Source organism: Pinus tabuliformis, chromosome Q (assembly GCF_031772625.1).
Source record: "Pinus tabuliformis cultivar Carrire ecotype Pingquan chromosome Q, CPIR1, whole genome shotgun sequence".
Lineage (NCBI taxonomy): Eukaryota > Viridiplantae > Streptophyta > Pinopsida > Pinales > Pinaceae > Pinus > Pinus tabuliformis.
In genome coordinates this window covers 233,799,085-233,815,177 of record NC_142296.1, presented here as the reverse complement: position 1 = coordinate 233,815,177, position 16,093 = coordinate 233,799,085, and the positions used below count along the sequence as shown (strand labels likewise).

The window sequence follows — 16,093 nt, the reverse complement described above, 5'->3', positions numbered from 1 at the left end:
AGGAAATTTCCTCACTCCACAGGCAAATCCAGGCTCTGACCTCAGCTCAAATTGAGCCTTCCAAACTAGCTCTATGCAACTACTGCGTCACGCTAGCGCAGTCACTTCTGCACTCAGTTCGAACCAACTTCTCCTCAAGCCGTCTGGTCTGCTACTGTCTACGAAAGTGTCTCTCCTAGCCTCCAGAACCTCTGCCCAGCTTTTGGCACTGATACGCGTCTTTCCCCAGCAGAATTGAAGCTACCTCTAGAGGCTACTGCGCTGGTTCGCGTCAGCCTCTTTGTGGCTCCTCTGCCTCTCTACAAATGCACTCACCCGATTTGGAATCCTTCCTCCAGCTTCACTGTCTCTGCCCCTCTCTCACTACTTCGATCTCACTAGCTCTCTCTTCGACAACTAATTTCTGCTACTCAGGAAAACGATCTGCTCATGAAATCGAACTACTCAAGTGTGTTCTCCAAGTGCCCATCAACTTCTTCTTATAATCCTTTGTTGAGACTCCAATGGCCAAGATTAAATCTTAATCGATGGCTAGGATTAACTTGAAGTTGATCCGTGTGAGTTTCTAGATCATTCACACATTGACTTAATTAATTCTGATTAATTAACCATATTCCCTAAGTCTAGACTTAGGAAATATTTAAAAACTGGATAATAATTTAACTAAGTCATTTCTAGGCAAAATTTCCAGAAATGATTTCTAGGTTTTGGAGATCTCCTTTATTCTAGCCTCTCCACAAAATTTCAGGCTAGAACACATCCAATGCTACAAAAACTAACATACTTTAGATTTGCGTGTCTCTCCCCGACCTCAGAATTTTTAGAGAAAATTACATAAAAGATGATTGTTAGTTTTTGTAGCTTAGATAGGTGTTCTAGTATCTATTTGGTGTCTATGAAGCTAAGGAACATAGGAGGATAATTATCTCCAAGGGCCAGTGAATATTTCCAAGGAAAATGGATTAATTAGATTAATTAGCCAATTTTTAATTATTTTCATAAGTATAACTTAGGAAAATTGGTTAATTAAATCAGATTAATTGAGGTAAATTGATTTTGCTCTAGAGACTTCCTGAAAAGTCACTTGATGGGGTCAAGGTGATCTTAGCCATCGATTGGGATTAGATCATGGTTGTTGGTTGCTCAATAAGATCTTATAAGCACAAGTTGATGGGGCATTGGAGATCACTTAGAGATAGCGATTTGCAATGGTAGCAAGGGTGCAAAGGGAGACGCTAGCAACGAGGTTTAAACAGAGAGATTGGGAAGAGAATTTCTGGAGAAATTCTCCATAGAGATTCTAGCATTCTAGTGAGAGGAAGGGAGCTCGAATTATTCTATAGTGAGGCCATACTAGTCAGTGTGCATAATTGGACAATCGTTCGATTTCTAGTTGCCAGAGACAGGTGCCAGAGGAGGTGTGAATTACTCAGTAGATTTGCAGGAGGGAAAGTTTATCACTGGAACGAATTTTCGGAGGTAGTCCGAGTTCCAAAGAGGGTCATACGCATTTCCAAATTTGCCAGTGTGAGTTGCAGGCAACAAGCCATGGGGTTTTGCAGAAGGGAAACTTGTGTTTCTAGATCGACTTTGTTAGTGGAGATATTATATGCCGAAGCTTTACCAGTGAGAGGCAAGCTGAATGTATTTCTCAATTTCGCCGAAAAATTAATAATAGAAACCTTGATTTGTAGAACTGGTTTTCCCCACATTGGGGTTTTTCCATGGACAATTTGTCCAAAAATACCATTGTCAATTATTTTGTGTGTGTGCATCATTTCTCAGTTCCTGTTATTATTTGTGAAAATTGCAGTAGTGATTTAATTGTTATTTGACGTAATTAAACTCTGAAGACAAAATCTGCAATAGATAGAAGATTAAATTCCGGTAAAACTGCAATTAAGGAAATTTCACAGTGATTAGTGGAATGATACCATTTGAGGGTAGACGGGTGCCCTATTTATACTTGAGTGAGGCGGGTCTAGAGGGAGAGGGGGGTGACTTGCCCTAAAATACCCCAAAAATAGGGAGCCGACTTGATCTTAATAAAAATTTAAATTTACAACAATTGATTTTTTATAGGGTCGATCTTAACACATCTTTTGAAACCTATTTCATAATTGAATTTCCTCTTTTGGAGGGCTGGCTTGGTCAACAATTTGAAACTGCCAAGACCACATAATTTATCCAAGGATAAATATATTTTTCTTAAATTTTAAGGGCAAACTATTGGACAAAAACATCATTCATTTGAGGGCACTTTGACCATAACATCGGGGCTTCAACTTTGAGAGCGCATATCTCCTCAACTGTGAGGAGCCACGAGGCATACCACCTGCCAAATGAAATTGCGTGACGAGGGCTACCAATCTAGAGTGGTCTTGCACCCAAATTTACAATTTTTTGCACGCATATCGTCAAACAAGTGCATCTTATCAATGGCCCATTCACGACATCAATGACAATTTCTTCCAACAATCTCCCCCTTTGTCATTGATGTCAATACTCATGCGCCGCCTGGCATAATGCTTTCCTTTTCTCCATGAATGCTCCCCTTGACATTGTGCTTTCCTTGTCTCCATGCTTCGCTTCCTTTCTCAACCCCTTTGACATCAATGGCAAAGGGTGACCTGTTTTTTTAGGGCTACTCCCCGTGAATGTATGGCTCTCTGTTGATTTAGGGTAGCATTAGATGTGCTCTAACCATGAAAATTGGTGGAGAGGCTAAGGCACATGAGATCTCCAGTACCCAGAAAGGGTTTGGGCAGATTCTAAACAATTTGGGAGATATTAAAATAATTAATATTTTTAATGGAGTCCCTAAGTCTAAGTCACATGACACGAGGACACGAGACACGGAGGACACGTAAATACGAGTATTCAATACGAAATGTAGCGACCCGGAAACAGGACACGGGGGACATGTTTATATATATATATATATATATATATATACACCGAAATATAGTTTTTTATCCATATTAAATTGCAGGTTGCAGCTTATCTAATCAAATTAAAATATAATTACTTCTCAAAGTTCATAGTTCACTTTAAAAAAATAAATAGAATCAAAATTTACAACTTACAAGCACATAAGAAACTAAGTAGTAAGTACTTACTACTAATTATAAATTTAGAACTTAGATATTAAAACCATAAAATGCATATTTTCCATTAAGTCATCAAAATCAAAATGTATCACTGTTCAGTGTTTACAATGTACATAGATAGATCATAGATCATAGTAGATACTGACTCCTGAGAGAATGCCAATGGAAAATACAAAAGAGTAGATACAAAATAAGTAGGAATATCATAGCTCGGTACTGGTCCATGAGTCATGACTCATCACTCTATCAATAGTCCATGTCCTCTAGCTCTATGTCATAGTCACCATCACTGCCACTGCCATCTGACTGTACTCCATCCTCCTCCTCTATGCCCAATCCAGGATCTGCTGCTGCATTTGTTGGTGTGGAGGATGACCCCTCAAGATGCTGTGTCTCATCATCAAAAGTCACTGGCTCTAGCACTGGGTCATTAAGATCCATGTTGGCTAATGCCAACTCAATACTGTCGTCCAAGCCCATATCATCAGGAAACACATCCCACATCTTTGTTTTTCCCTTCAACCACTCCTGTCTCTGCCTGTAAATAAGACGAAGGTTGGTGTGCACATACACCATTGTCTCCGCCCTGGATTGCTCAAGCTTGCTCTTTTTCAAACTATATAGATTCCCGTAAGTGCTCCAATTCCTCTCACAACAAGAAGATGAAGTAATTTGAGAGAGGACCCTCAAGGCTAACTGTTGTAGAATAGGGCATGCTGCCCCATGAGTTGCCCACCATGCATAGGCACTTTTGACCCCCCTATCTCCAAGTACATCATACGCCCCAAATCTCCTGGTGCTAGTGGAGAACTCTACAAAGCCTTCCTCCACCTCAAGAAAAGATGTGTTATCCTAAAATATCCTTCTGAATTCTATCTTCCTCCCCTGTGAAATCTCTCCATCCATGTGAGGAGGGTATCTGTGTGAGGTCCCACCACGGAGTCACTCTTGACTGTAGTACTTGGGATTCAAAGAGTGAGCTAAGCAATGCAAAGGTGTGCAATTCTTATCCCACCTAGAGATAAGAATATCTTGTATGGTGGACCATAAGCTCTCTGCTGATGTCTCATATGCAGGGCACTCATTCTCCATAACAATAGTCTTCACAGACTCAATCATGGAATCCCAACCCTCATAAACCTCTCCTAAGATGGGCTGGTCCGTGTCTGCAAACCGCAAGAAAGAAATGATAGGGTTCATGATCTTTATGGTAAGATCCACCCTTTCCCACCAACCATCATCTAACACTATTTCCTTTACCTTTTTTGAAGCTGTTTGATCCGTCTTTCTCCAAAAAGACCAAAGATCTGAAATAACCATGGCCCCAAGAGCGGCCTTCACCTCCTTCAACCTCTTAAGCATGATGAATGAGGAAGCAAACCGAGTATCTGCAATCTTCAACAAGGATAGATGTGTGTACTCTTTATATATTGTGAGGGCATTGGTATGGTTTTGCACAAAATTTCGGATATGGCGTGCATCCTCAATAAGATTGCCAATCCATGTCACATCTGAAGCAATAGATTTGAGTGCTAAATTCAAAGAGTGAACAATGCATGGTGTCCAAAATATTTGTGGATATTTAGTTTCCACAATCAAGCCAACTGCTTTGCAAACAGGTGCATTATCTGTGATGATTTGCACACAACTTTCAATGCCTACTTCTTCAATAACTTTAATAAACAGCTCACCCATATATTGTGCATCCTTGTATTGTCCAAGAGCATCAACTGCTTTCAAGAAAACCGGTCCATTTTGAGAATATACCATGAAATTGATGAGAGGATGGCGTGCTGTATCTGTCCATCCATCAGAAACAATACTGACACCAGATGAGATCCATGATGATTTAATAGGTTGTAGAATTTTATCCACCTCCTTCCTTGCCTTCACCAACAATGTGGTTCTAAGTTTTTCTGAACTTGGAGGCACATACCCAATTGGAGCCCTATCAACTAGAGCTCGACACATCTCAATAAACATAGGAGACCGTGCAACATTAAAAGAAATGAAGTTGAGATAGAAAAAGAATGCCAATGTAAGATCAACCTCATCTCGCTGCTCACGCCGAAAAATCTTGTCCATTGGACCACCATAAGTTTGGGCTGCCCTCTTTTTTGTTGGCTGAATTTCTTTTCTCCCAAATCTACTACTATTAGAATTCCTCAAGAATGGAAGAGGATCTTCATTTTTACTAGTTTTCCTGCTTGCTGCCACCACATTCCCAGAGCCAGCTGCATCCTCCCTTTCCAAATCCATTTTTTCTCTAGGACTGATCTTTTTGCATGCTCCAATTCCACAAGGAAGGCCCAACAAATGGCCCTTAACTCGAAAGTAAGTGCTCTTAAATTCACCCTTGCAGAAATTACAAGACCAATGCACATTCCCTCCCGGACCAGTCTTTGGCACTTGCTTCTTGGTTACATACTTCCAGAGAGGGTATTTTTTTAGCTGTGCTTGTTGTCTTGCTGCAACAGCATCATATGTTAATGTTGGCTGAGAAACACCTACAGCTTCACTTGAAGCACTTGGGGCACTATGACCAAGAGAAGGTGAAACAGAAACACTTGGAGGGGGGGGACCACGAAAAGCACCGCCCTTCCTTTGACCTCTGCCGGCTGCCTTGGATGATTGAGCCATTAATCTTCTCACTGTTATAAAGTCCACACACCTTCACCTACAAAAAAACAATTAAAGTTAAACAATTATAATTTATAAACTTATAATTTATAATTTATAAACTTATAAAGTTAACTGAAACTCAGAACTGTTATATGATTCAATATGTGCACAAAGACAGTGAATGGGAAGTGAGTAATGGTATATCCACAACACTTAAATATTGGGGAAATATACCAGCCTTAAGGCTCATTGTACCACAGTAATTCAAGAGCAGATTTGTAATCAATGACATGAGTGAGCAGTGAACTGATACAAGCACATTTACCACAGTAATCTAGGACAAATTGTTACCATGAATAGTATGTTATCAAGAGTGTAATCACCACAATTAGTCAGTGATGCAATTACTAATGATGAATTTCCAGCAGCGAAAGGGCCAGAAGTTTGGTACATGACTGAGTTGAAGTAAACAGTTCTGAAGGGTAAAAAGTTCTGACTTATGGGCCAAGTTCTGTTTTTTGAGAGGCCAAGTCTATATCCGCATCAAGGCTTTATTTACTCCTGGCTGAGCGTACTCTTATTGAAGGGTCCAAGTTTGAGTTTTCTCTTTGGTGTGAGGGACATATTACAGATTTGGAGGCTGCCTTGAAAACAAACAGGCCGTGACACCTCTGCCTGGGTGTGAGAGCTGATATCATCCTGTTACCTGTGCGTACATCTCCCTTATCAGTGCCAAACTATCTCAGATTTACAGAGGAGTTTTGGACGTGTCGTGGAAGAGGAAGACAGAGATTAGGAGGGTTTTCTTCCACTTTACACTCTGAAATTTTGCAAACAATATAAGACTGTCCACTGCCTTAAGAATTCACTGTGTATTTCAGGTTCTCTTTACCTCTTTTATTTTGTCTGTATGGCTGAATTAAATGTAAGGTCTGTGTCTTCTTAAATATGATATCAGTCTCTTTCCTATCAGTTTTTATTGTAATTCTGGCCTAATATGTATATCAGAACAGCTACACCATAATGTGTATATTCGGAAAAGGGATCATGTAGCGCTACACCATAAGAAGAGCCTCCATTCTATCAATATATTTCCCACTGATATGGACGAGGTTCCTCTTTCATTTCTGTGCACTGTACAAGAAAAGGTAAATTCGCAGTGTAGATTTTTTTAATGGTTAAAAGGATAAAGGAACATTTAGTTACCTTCTGGACGAGGTCGTAATGTAACGGGGATGCTTACATGCAGCATGCAAATAATAATAATATAATTTAACATACTTATCAAGGTAGATATTAATAAATTGTTGTATGATGAATCAACACTGAACAGAGCTTACCCACGGGCCACAATGAACGCTGCACCAGTGCACCGGTTTACGGGCCGGTCTTGAACGCTGCAAGTCCACAGCAATCGCACCAGCCGCACCACAATCTGCTCCAGACTCCTCCACACGACAGCTCCAGACAGCACAGGACAAAAATAACCCACAAAAATCCATCGCGCGGCTTTAAATTACACTTTTTGCAGCATACGTATTCAACCGGACAAAATACGTTAGGGCTACGTTTTCAACAAACGAAATATGCGTTTTCGAAATTTCAGGACACGAAGAAAACCATAGAATACATATTCAATTTCCAGGACACGTTAAAAAATGTATTCGACACATATTAGGGCCGTTTTCGTGTCCAATACGTAAAATACGGGACACGAGACCCTTTTGGACGTGTCCTGTGACTTAGCCCAAAAGTCATGGATCAAGCCAAATCTAATCTTAGCCGTTAATTAGGGACTTAATCTCAGTCGTTTATTTGTCAACGAGAAAAGTATAAGAGGAGGTTTGAGGGTCACTTGGAAAATACGCAAAGAGATCAAGATTTCGACTTTCTGGGGCTGGGTTTGCTGAGAAAGTTGAGAGAGTGATCAGAGTTGCAGCTGAGGGGCAGTGAATACAGAAGCAGAGAGGCAGAGATAGCATTGGGAGGATCTGCGCAGTAGCCGGAGAGAGGGACGCAGAAGCAGCCAAGGGTTCACGCAAAGGCAGCAAGGAGTTGCGCAGTGCCTCAGAGGGTCAGCGTGAGCGACGCAGAGGGCCAAAGGACTGATGCAGTGCCTCCAGAGGCTGACGCAGGCCAAGCCAGAGTGACGTTGGGCTAATGTTGGGCCGGAGAGTTGACGTAGTCCTTAGAGGCTGACGCTGCAGTTTAGTGGCGCAAATTGGAGCTGTAGAGCTGCGAGAGTGTTTATTCGGGGTTTCAACTGGAATATCTGCTTCCGAGTAGAGAGGTACTACTGCCGAGATTTTTCTCTGTTGGGTGAGCCGGATTTGGCACCCAGATTGTATTATGAAACTGCTTAATAAATCAAACCCTCAGATAGTTGCACCGGTTTTCCCGCATTGGGTTTTTCCAGGGACATTAGTCCAAAAACAACGGTGTCACTTGTGTGCTTGTTTCTGTTTCCTTTAGTTGATGATCTGTAATGTGTTGAGCATGTCCTTGTATTTATTTCCAGTATTTACATGGTAAGTAACTTGTTAATTAACAAAACAAGTAGGTAGGAATAAATCAATAAAGTACATGAAGAGTTTATAAAAGTTAGACTTAGAAACTTCAACATGTTATCAGAGCGTGGTTGCAGATCACAGGAGAACTGAGGACATCAGCGGAGCAGAGCTGCAACAACAGAAAACAGATGTTGCGAGTGACAAAAGCTGTTCCTAGTAGAGAAGCATACGTATTCAACCGGACAAAATACGTTAGGGCTACGTTTTCAACAAACGAAATATGCGTTTTCGAAATTTCAGGACACGAAGAAAACCATAGAATACGTATTCAATTTCCAGGACACATTAAAAAATGTATTCGACACATATTAGGGCCGTTTTCGTGTCCAATACGTAAAATACGGGACACGAGACCCTTTTGGACGTGTCCTGTGACTTAGCCCTAAGTCTAAACTTAGGGGAAATAAAATATTAATGTGAATTAATATAAAACTGTGTTAGAATGGTCCAAAAGTCATGGATCAAGCCAAATCTAATCTTAGCCGTTAATTAGGGACTTAATCTCAGTCGTTTATTTGTCAACGAGAAAAGTATAAGAGGAGGTTTGAGGGTCACTTGGAAAATACGCCAAGAGATCAAGATTTCGACTTTCTGGGGCTGGGTTTGCTGAGAAAGTTGAGAGAGTGATCAGAGTTGCAGCTGAGGGGCAGTGAATACGAAAGCAGAGAGGCAGAGATAGCATTGGGAGGATCTGCGCAGTAGCCGGAGAGAGGGACGCAGAAGCAGCCAAGGGTTCACGCAAAGGCAGCAAGGAGTTGCGCAGTGCCTCAGAGGGTCAGCGTGAGCGACGCAGAGGGCCAAAGGACTGATGCAGTGCCTCCAGAGGCTGACGCAGGCCAAGCCAGAGTGACGTTGGGCTAATGTTGGGCCGGAGAGTTGACGTAGTCCTTAGAGGCTGACGCTGCAGTTTAGTGGCGCAAATTGGAGCTGTAGAGCTGCGAGAGTGTTTATTCGGGGTTTCAACTGGAATATCTGCTTCCGAGTAGAGAGGTACTACTGCCGAGATTTTTCTCTGTTGGGTGAGCCGGATTTGGCACCCAGATTGTATTATGAAACTGCTTAATAAATCAAACCCTCAGATAATTGCACCGGTTTTCCCGCATTGGGTTTTTCCAGGGACATTAGTCCAAAAACAATGGTGTCACTTGTGTGCTTGTTTCTGTTTCCTTTAGTTGATGATCTGTAATGTGTTGAGCATGTACTTGTATTTATTTCCAGTATTTACATGGTAAATAACTTGTTAATTAACAAAACAAGTAGGTAGGAATAAATCAATAAAGTACATGAAGAGTTTATAAAAGTTAGACTTAGAAACTTCAACATGTTATCAGAGCGTGGTTGCAGATCACAGGAGAACTGAGGACATCAGCGGAGCAGAGCTGCAACAACAGAAAACAGATGTTGCGAGTGACAAAAGCTGTTCCTAGTAGAGAAGCATACGTATTCAACCGGACAAAATACGTTAGGGCTACGTTTTCAACAAACAAAATATGCGTTTTCGAAATTTCAGGACACGAAGAAAACCATAGAATACGTATTCAATTTCCAGGACACATTAAAAAATGTATTCGACACATATTAGGGCCGTTTTCGTGTCCAATACGTAAAATACGGGACACGAGACCCTTTTGGACGTGTCCTGTGACTTAGCCCTAAGTCTAAACTTAGGGGAAATAAAATATTAATGTGAATTAATATAAAACTGTGTTAGAATGGTCCAAAAGTCATGGATCAAGCCAAATCTAATCTTAGCCGTTAATTAGGGACTTAATCTCAGTCGTTTATTTGTCAACGAGAAAAGTATAAGAGGAGGTTTGAGGGTCACTTGGAAAATACGCCAAGAGATCAAGATTTCGACTTTCTGGGGCTGGGTTTGCTGAGAAAGTTGAGAGAGTGATCAGAGTTGCAGCTGAGGGGCAGTGAATACAGAAGCAGAGAGGCAGAGATAGCATTGGGAGGATCTGCGCAGTAGCCGGAGAGAGGGACGCAGAAGCAGCCAAGGGTTCACGCAAAGGCAGCAAGGAGTTGCGCAGTGCCTCAGAGGGTCAGCGTGAGCGACGCAGAGGGCCAAAGGACTGATGCAGTGCCTCCAGAGGCTGACGCAGGCCAAGCCAGAGTGACGTTGGGCTAATGTTGGGCCGGAGAGTTGACGTAGTCCTTAGAGGCTGACGCTGCAGTTTAGTGGCGCAAATTGTAGCTGTAGAGCTGCGAGAGTGTTTATTCGGGGTTTCAACTGGAATATCTGCTTCCGAGTAGAGAGGTACTACTGCCGAGATTTTTCTCTGTTGGGTGAGCCGGATTTGGCACCCAGTTTGTATTATGAAACTGCTTAATAAATCAAACCCTCAGATAATTGCACCGGTTTTCCCGCATTGGGTTTTTCCAGGGACATTAGTCCAAAAACAACGGTGTCACTTGTGTGCTTGTTTCTGTTTCCTTTAGTTGATGATCTGTAATGTGTTGAGCATGTCCTTGTATTTATTTCCAGTATTTACATGGTAAGTAACTTGTTAATTAACAAAACAAGTAGGTAGGAATAAATCAATAAAGTACATGAAGAGTTTATAAAAGTTAGACTTAGAAACTTCAACATGTTATCAGAGCGTGGTTGCAGATCACAGGAGAACTGAGGACATCAGCGGAGCAGAGCTGCAACAACAGAAAACAGATGTTGCGAGTGACAAAAGCTGTTCCTAGTAGAGAAGCATACGTATTCCACCGGACAAAATACGTTAGGGCTACGTTTTCAACAAACGAAATATGCGTTTTCGAAATTTCAGGACACGAAGAAAACCATAGAATACGTATTCAATTTCCAGGACACATTAAAAAATGTATTCGACACATATTAGGGCCGTTTTCGTGTCCAATACGTAAAATACGGGACACGAGACCCTTTTGGACGTGTCCTGTGACTTAGCCCTAAGTCTAAACTTAGGGGAAATAAAATATTAATGTGAATTAATATAAAACTGTGTTAGAATGGTCCAAAAGTCATGGATCAAGCCAAATCTAATCTTAGCCGTTAATTAGGGACTTAATCTCAGTCGTTTATTTGTCAACGAGAAAAGTATAAGAGGAGGTTTGAGGGTCACTTGGAAAATACGCCAAGAGATCAAGATTTCGACTTTCTGGGGCTGGGTTTGCTGAGAAAGTTGAGAGAGTGATCAGAGTTGCAGCTGAGGGGCAGTGAATACAGAAGCAGAGAGGCAGAGATAGCATTGGGAGGATCTGCGCAGTAGCCGAGAGAGGGACGCAGAAGCAGCCAAGGGTTCACGCAAAGGCAGCAAGGAGTTGCGCAGTGCCTCAGAGGGTCAGCGTGAGCGACGCAGAGGGCCAAAGGACTGATGCAGTGCCTCCAGAGGCTGACGCAGGCCAAGCCAAAGTGACGTTGGGCTAATGTTGGGCCGGAGAGTTGACATAGTCCTTAGAGGCTGACGCTGCAGTTTAGTGGCGCAAATTGGAGCTGTAGAGCTGCGAGAGTGTTTATTCGGGGTTTCAACTGGAATATCTGCTTCCGAGTAGAGAGGTACTACTGCCGAGATTTTTCTCTGTTGGGTGAGCCGGATTTGGCACCCAGTTTGTATTATGAAACTGCTTAATAAATCAAACCCTCAGATAATTGCACCGGTTTTCCCGCATTGGGTTTTTCCAGGGACATTAGTCCAAAAACAACGGTGTCACTTGTGTGCTTGTTTCTGTTTCCTTTAGTTGATGATCTGTAATGTGTTGAGCATGTCCTTGTATTTATTTCCAGTATTTACATGGTAAGTAACTTGTTAATTAACAAAACAAGTAGGTAGGAATAAATCAATAAAGTACATGAAGAGTTTATAAAAGTTAGACTTAGAAACTTCAACATGTTATCAGAGCGTGGTTGCAGATCACAGGAGAACTGAGGACATCAGCGGAGCAGAGCTGCAACAACAGAAAACAGATGTTGCGAGTGACAAAAGCTGTTCCTAGTAGAGAAGCATACGTATTCCACCGGACAAAATACGTTAGGGCTACGTTTTCAACAAACGAAATATGCGTTTTCGAAATTTCAGGACACGAAGAAAACCATAGAATACGTATTCAATTTCCAGGACACATTAAAAAATGTATTCGACACATATTAGGGCCGTTTTCGTGTCCAATACGTAAAATACGGGACACGAGACCCTTTTGGACGTGTCCTGTGACTTAGCCCTAAGTCTAAACTTAGGGGAAATAAAATATTAATGTGAATTAATATAAAACTGTGTTAGAATGGTCCAAAAGTCATGGATCAAGCCAAATCTAATCTTAGCCGTTAATTAGGGACTTAATCTCAGTCGTTTATTTGTCAACGAGAAAAGTATAAGAGGAGGTTTGAGGGTCACTTGGAAAATACGCCAAGAGATCAAGATTTCGACTTTCTGGGGCTGGGTTTGCTGAGAAAGTTGAGAGAGTGATCAGAGTTGCAGCTGAGGGGCAGTGAATACAGAAGCAGAGAGGCAGAGATAGCATTGGGAGGATCTGCGCAGTAGCCGGAGAGAGGGACGCAGAAGCAGCCAAGGGTTCACGCAAAGGCAGCAAGGAGTTGCGCAGTGCCTCAGAGGGTCAGCGTGAGCGACGCAGAGGGCCAAAGGACTGATGCAGTGCCTCCAGAGGCTGACGCAGGCCAAGCCAAAGTGACGTTGGGCTAATGTTGGGCCGGAGAGTTGACATAGTCCTTAGAGGCTGACGCTGCAGTTTAGTGGCGCAAATTGGAGCTGTAGAGCTGCGAGAGTGTTTATTCGGGGTTTCAACTGGAATATCTGCTTCCGAGTAGAGAGGTACTACTGCCGAGATTTTTCTCTGTTGGGTGAGCCGGATTTGGCACCCAGTTTGTATTATGAAACTGCTTAATAAATCAAACCCTCAGATAATTGCACCGGTTTTCCCGCATTGGGTTTTTCCAGGGACATTAGTCCAAAAACAACGGTGTCACTTGTGTGCTTGTTTCTGTTTCCTTTAGTTGATGATCTGTAATGTGTTGAGCATGTCCTTGTATTTATTTCCAGTATTTACATGGTAAGTAACTTGTTAATTAACAAAACAAGTAGGTAGGAATAAATCAATAAAGTACATGAAGAGTTTATAAAAGTTAGACTTAGAAACTTCAACATGTTATCAGAGCGTGGTTGCAGATCACAGGAGAACTGAGGACATCAGCGGAGCAGAGCTGCAACAACAGAAAACAGATGTTGCGAGTGACAAAAGTTGTTCCTAGTAGAGAAGCAGCAAGGAAGGGTTGATGCAGTGCCTACGTCATCAAGTTCGAGCCAAGAAGAGGCAGTGCAGAGGCTGAGGGAGGCAAATACAGGGTCACGCAGAGCCATGCAGAGGCTAGGAGGGCTGACGCAGTTGGCTGAGGAAGCTGATTTGCCGGTGTCGGGATTACACAAAGCCTAGGAGCTCTAACCTTCAGTTTGCTGGGGTTTAGGAGGCTGTGGGTAAGTTGCAGAGTGGAGCTGGTGGGGTACTGTAGTCAGAACAATACCTAACAGGGCAAGGCCAAGGAGGAGGGAGTTGCTATTGAGGATTTCTAGCCGAGAAATCCGGATCAGTGGTGTAGCTGCACTAACGATCAGAGTGGGGGCATCTCGACATTGGCAGAAGGGTTTCTAGGAGGGAAATCGAGGCTCAGAGGGAGTCACACCAAGAACTTCCAGGAGGGAAGTAGAGGAGCAACGAGATGGTAGTGAACGGAGTAAGAGACCAGGACAGATTGGACGGAGCCTCAAACTTCATAGTCTGGAAGGCCAGAGTCTTATCCGTTCTAGACAAAAATCATGTCAAGCACTTCGCCTTGAGGACGGTAGCTATCCCAGTTGACCTAGCTGATAACGACAAATACGAGGAGGCAATAGCGAGGGCCAAGACCATCATTCTTGACGGGGTCAAGGACCATGTGGTACCACATATTGCCGAAAAGGACACGGCAAATGAGATGTGGGAGGCCTTAAATAAATTGTACCAGCATACTTTTGTGCAGAGAAGGATGTTACTATAAAATCAACTGCAATCATACCGATGCAGAAGGGAGAATAGATCGACCCCTTCCTCGGTCGATTACAGGAGATTCGGGATCAACTGACTTCCATAGGAGCCACGCCGGATCAAGAATTAAAGGTGAGAACAACCCTGAACGCAATCTCAGAAGACTGGGAGGTGTTTGTCCAGAGCATACTGGGCAAGGCAACCCTTCCATATTGGGAGAAAATGTGGGCGGCTCTTCACCAAGAAGAGATCAGAAGCCTAAGCAAGGCGGGAAGCAACGACAAGGGGATCATAATCAAGGAGGAGGAGGTGGATGCTGCCCTACCATATGAGGGAAAGCAGGAGAAACGGAAAAAGGACCTCTCCAAGGTCAAATGCTTCCACTGTGGGGAGCTGGATCATTATGCGACCCAGTGTCCAAGGAAGAAGAGCAAGGGAGAGGCCTCCGAGACCATGGCTGTGCTAGTAAGGGAAGAGAAGGAAGTGGAGACAGATGATGACTGTGCCATGAGTGCTCACACACCACTTGAACGAAAGTGGGGAGACATAGAGTTGTAGTCAGACAGAGTACAGGCGATGAGGGGCAGGATCCTTGAGGTACCTAATCTCTTGGATTATACCTTGCTACGGGAGCCCCAAAGAGGTGTAGCAGGACTGGCGGATGTCGGTAGAGACGGATGCGGATGGAGCATGTTGACCACTACGTGTCAATGACCCATAGCAATACACCCTCTTTTTTCGCAAAAGGGCTAGCGCCTGATCGACGTGTCCATGTCGTTCAACTATCATCATCAGCCTGATCATCATGTTATATTGTAAACCCTTTCTGCATGTGTAAATTGTAAATAATCTCAGCAAATCTGTGTCGTGTATGTAATTGCCTAGGTAAACCTATTTTTCTGGTGACGATCTACATTCCGGGAGGTTTTTTGTCTCACCGATCCATTCTTGGATGGTCGACAGAGTTTTCTTTCAGCCTTACCCCAAAGCCGGAATGAATTTTGTCATTCAGGATCTTAGGCAAGTCCTAGTTTTTTGGATCGAGTCTATGTAAAAGTGATTTGGGAATAATTCTAACTATTTGGTTAGGTTATTTTATTACAAATTGCTTAGTCTGCTGGATTATATTTGTGTCGCAGAAATGGGTAGTCTGTGAGGGTCTATTTCAGATGGGTTTTCTCTCTTGAGACGTAAAAATGTAAAAAACATGATGTAAAGTGTCTTGAGGGTTAGAAAAATAATTTATCCCCTCATCGGTTAATTAATTAAATTTTCTGGCCAAAATTAATTAAAATCCTAAGCCAGAAATTTAATTAATTATAGGTCCTAGGTAAATTTAAATTTTCTAAAGGCAAAATTCGTGGGTCCTTTAAAAATTAAATTTTAAGAGGTCCAGGGACTAAGGTAAATTGATTATTTTGCTAAATTTTAAGCCTTTGGTCCCTAGGGTTAAGTCAAAGTCAAAATTTTGAGGAAATTAATTCAAAAATTTAATTTTTGAATTAATTAAAATGCATTTAATTGAAAAATTCAAAATTTCTTCAATAATTAAAATTTTGACAGATGAGATTAAAAGAAATTTTGATCCTCATCAACGGTCGAGATTACTTTGACAAGAATCACTCAAACTAGCCGTTGGAAGATTTATATTTAAATAGGAGGTCAGTTGTCAGTTGAGATCATCCGATCTTTGAATCGTGTACTAAGCTCTCTTGTATACTTTTTTGAATTAATGCAAAAGTCTTTGGGGTTTCAATGTGCTGTAGTGTTTCTCTTCATGAATTT

At 42.2% G+C, this 16,093-nt stretch overlaps 1 protein-coding gene across 1 annotated transcript in view; it reads left to right on the top strand.

Annotated features, from left to right (window-relative positions):
- Positions 1 to 16,093, top strand: part of LOC149219050 (anaphase-promoting complex subunit 2-like) — a 443,635-nt gene that overhangs the window by 17,568 nt on the left and 409,974 nt on the right. The window lies entirely within an intron of this gene.